Source organism: Miscanthus floridulus, chromosome 17 (assembly GCF_019320115.1).
Source record: "Miscanthus floridulus cultivar M001 chromosome 17, ASM1932011v1, whole genome shotgun sequence".
Classification (NCBI taxonomy): domain Eukaryota; kingdom Viridiplantae; phylum Streptophyta; class Magnoliopsida; order Poales; family Poaceae; genus Miscanthus; species Miscanthus floridulus.
In genome coordinates this window covers 66,677,591-66,681,822 of record NC_089596.1, presented here as the reverse complement: position 1 = coordinate 66,681,822, position 4,232 = coordinate 66,677,591, and the positions used below count along the sequence as shown (strand labels likewise).

The following is a 4,232-nucleotide window of genomic DNA, read 5'->3' as shown; positions in this document are numbered from 1 at the left end:
AATGACTACCTACTGGCACTGTATTGGAACTAAAAGTGTGTGTGTGTGACTTAAAAACTATTTGCTTCCGCTATTTTAGATTGAACCTGGTTTGTAATACTTTATATTCTAAACTCTGAGGTATCATACTGTCATTGCGAACTTTATGTAACATGTGAAGGTACTTGCTAAACTTGTACGATCTTGGTTTGTATGTCGATTGGTTTGAAATCCTTCATGGTTTCACGGACTACCAGGTTATACAGGCTTAAGTTTGCTAAATTATCTGCTTCGGCGGAAGATTTCCTTACTTAATCTCGTATAATTGGTCAGTTCTGTTACACAGTTCACGTCACGAGACCATTGAAGTAAAGTTAGGTTGAAAGATGTGTTAGCCCCATGAGCTTATTATTGTATTACAACCTATATGATTCTGCCTCATGCCCCACTGATATTAGTAATAAGTTAGGGTCGTCGAATCTATTGTTGTTTCTATGGCCTACTTGATTCTACCTCATGCTCCACTGGTCATAGCGATAGATGAGATCTAATATGTTCATTAGATTTATCTTTATTAAATGGTTAAATGACGATGAGCTGTTTCATTTATACAAAAGGGATTCGATTACTTGCAGTTATTGGCTTAGCATAAACTAATCATTGTTGAAATCCTCTTGCCATTGACTAATGTTTGACTAAATAATGAGATCTATCCTGAGCAATAACCGATTTACCTTCCATGAGCTTTAATTGATTTATCTTTATGAGTATGCTGGAATCGACTATTTAGTCGATTTCCTTCCATATCGGCTCTCAGAGCCGCACATTCGGGACTGTCTGGCAACAACGACATGTTCCGCCTTAAATTACTAATTAGCTTTCTCTCTTTGTCAATTGTAGGGTCAAATTAACTGGCATGTCTCGGTAGGAGTGCATAGGATCGACTATCCCTACGCTGAAGCTAGGCGGATCTCTAGCTCCATCGAGCGGACCCTTCTAGCTTGCTCATGTGCCCTCGGCACATGACAAAATTTCATGCCGACATTAGGTGTCACTTAGAACAAGTTAAATAGCAACTCAAACCTTCTCATATCATATCCATCAATTACCTAGACTTAGATCAAGCATATGCTACCCACGAGTTTCAAGTTCAGAGCAAATTCTCATGTCAAATCAATTTTATCCAAAACTCGGGAGAATTCAAAGCTAAAAATTAGATACTTGAAAGGAATTATAACAGAGCAACTATTCATCATTTCCATCATGTGAGATCATCTTCAAGTTCTATTTATTTATGGACTCTTAAAAACAAACTAAGACACACCTTAAGCAAACTAAATACATACTCTTTTTATTTGGTTTCCATCATTTTTAGATCATACCATAGTAATATATATATATATATATATATATATATATATATAAGACAAAGGCAAATTTTTATTTTGTTTTCTTAGTTTTGCATTTTTTTCACTAATACAAATTCAAAAATTAAATAAAATAATAAAATACTAGAAAAGAAAAGTTACCTTAGGTAAATGGGGGCTCCTGCCCCAAGCTGGTTGTTGCTAAGATCCTTCATCGAGGTGGATGGTCAATGTGGATATGGCCAAATAAGTAGTTCCAGTTGTCATTCTCTTGTTGCTGGATGGCGATGAGGCGTTGTCCTATGTTGACGGTAGTTAACAACCATTATAAATTGTTGATAAAACATGCATAAGGGCACAATTGAGATCACCAACAAAGGTTTAGGGGTTTAAACTAATAAATTCCATTAGTTTTGGTGAATCTGTGATTTCTGCAGGGTTTATTTAGAAAACCGTCAAGGTGGACCTACATGTCAGATTTAATTGCGCTTATCCGCCGCGAAACGGACACTAGAAGGTTCTTGAGGACACTAGAGGACACCACATCGAGGTAGAGAGGCATAGGCTACCAGGTGGGGCCGCCTGGCCCTACCTGCAGGCCACCCAGCCCTTGGGCCCACCTGTCAGCCTCCACGTTGTAAATTTGGTTCACCACTGCCTCCTAGGTTGCATCTACGCCGTTCCTTAAGTCGGTTTGATCCAAGGGCTTATGTTGGACGCTCTGGCCTATATATTAGCCCCTGCCCCCCTGAAGGAATCAAGTCATTTAAGAAGACAGAAACCCTAATCATCCTTAGAGTTCCATCATATTCTAGGGCATAGCTAGTTAGGCTAGGTCTAGAGGGAGACAAGCAGGCTTCACTTGGATTCCCGATCTTGTCAAGAGCGTGGTTCGATATAATCTTTGTTCCCCCTCTCTCTTTTGTATCTCCATTATTTTTATATGCTTGCTACAATTGTTATGACAATATTAGTATTCATATTATTCATGTTCTTTGTTATAATGTTCATCGTCTACTTTGATTATATACCTAGTATAGTTGGATTATTATCATATTCAAGCATATGTTCGTATAGCGCTCACCCTAAGCATCCATGGGTGGGTGGTCGACATTGTGTAAGCGTGGTGCTTATACGTTGTTTACCTGTGGATACACCTTATATTCTAGATCATGTGGTAGATCGCGGACGTGACACTCCCGTTGAGTCCTTTGTAGTCCACTCTCCGATGTAGGTAGAATGTAGGATCTGGTTATGAAGGGGGACAGGCTCTATTCTTAATCTCCCTTAGTAATATCCCTTATGTGTAGATATGAAGATGATATCAGCAATGACTATTAGGTGTAATTGCACTAATCAATGTATGCTTTGACTTATAATTAAGAATGACTTAGGAATTATTCCTCTAATATTCTACCTGACCATGCTAATGCCATAGAAATGAGTACTTTGAGTGATTTATCATAATCATTGATCAATACTTATCATATATATATATCTTATCCTATGACTTACCCCTATTATGAGTAGAATATTGTTTATGGTTTACTTCTCCTTCAATAGTATAAGTTATCAATACTTGTCCATGCTAGACCTTCCCTGTGGTAAAATATAAATAACAATACCTAGAATACTCTCAGGTGAAGTGCTATAATGGTATAATTATCTATGCGTTTGCAGATTCCTTTTTATTCATATCTATATATTCCTCCTAGTCACATAAATTAATAAAGAAGTCTTTAGTATTATTCTAGTAGTAATGCTAGGTAATACCAATAAGTATCTCTAGCAATATCCCTATGGATGACAACCTAGTAAACTAATGTTAGGAGATATAGGTTTATAATAGGTGGCTATTAAAACAAGTGACAAGTTAATAAATACCAACAAGCATTTCTGGCGCTGTTGCCGGGGAAGGGAGCTAGATAAAGGAAGTATTGATAAACTTATACTTATTGATGTGATCAAGATAACCATTGACCCCTACTCAAGTAGGATTACCCTTGTTTTGTCTACTTGTGTATCTTATGCAGGGTAATGTATGATCGGTTTTAACCTTTCGACAAACTACGTTGAAGATCCCGAAGCATTAATTAGTAGAACTAGAGCCAAAATCAAGAAAGTCATAGCTTTAGAATTAGAAGACAACCGGATAAGGCGAAGCTTAACACCTGAATTTGAAGCCATGGCTGATAAGACTCATCGTGAATTCTCCGCTCCAACCACTACCAACATCTGGACTAGACCTAATGTCAATGTTGGAGACGATGGATTCAAGCTCAAGCTAGCTCTCATCAACATGATGCAAGGTAGCTAGTTTTGTGGAAAGGCACATGAAGATGTGAGTGCACATCTCCAACACTTCCTGGAGATCTGTAGCACGTTCACCATCAAGGGAGTAACCAAGGATGCCATACTACTTTGCCTCTTCCCATTCTCACTCTTGGGGAAGGCAAAGTAGTGGTTCTATGCTAACAAAGATAGAAACACTATATGGGATAACTTCTCCACTGCCTTCCTAGCAAAGTTCTTTCCCACGGGCAAGACCAATGCTCTGTGTGGGAGAATTTCAAGTTTTCAGCACACCATGATGAATCTATCCCTGAGACATGGGAACGCTTTCAAGACTATATATCAGAATGTCCTTATCATGGGATGGAGAATTGGCTACTCATGTAGATGTTCTACCATGGGTTGATCAACAGTACCCATGAGACCATGGATGCTGCTGCTGGAGGTGCCTTGTTGTCACTTACACTTACAGTTGCGACCACTCTTGTGGAGAAGATGGCTTCCAACCAAGGCTAGAATGAAGAACGTGTTCAGACCCACAAGAGAGGTGGAGGTATGCATCAACTCAAGGAGGTAGACATGCTGTCTGCCAAG

General features: G+C 38.8%; 1 non-coding gene across 1 annotated transcript; it reads right to left on the bottom strand.

Moving 5' to 3' along the window:
• Positions 1-3,895: 3,895 nt before the first annotated feature.
• Positions 3,896-4,003, bottom strand: LOC136519212 (small nucleolar RNA R71). Its single transcript, XR_010774771.1, has one exon. It is a non-coding gene; the product is annotated as a small nucleolar RNA R71 (small nucleolar RNA).
• Between the last annotated feature and the right edge of the window lie 229 nt (positions 4,004-4,232).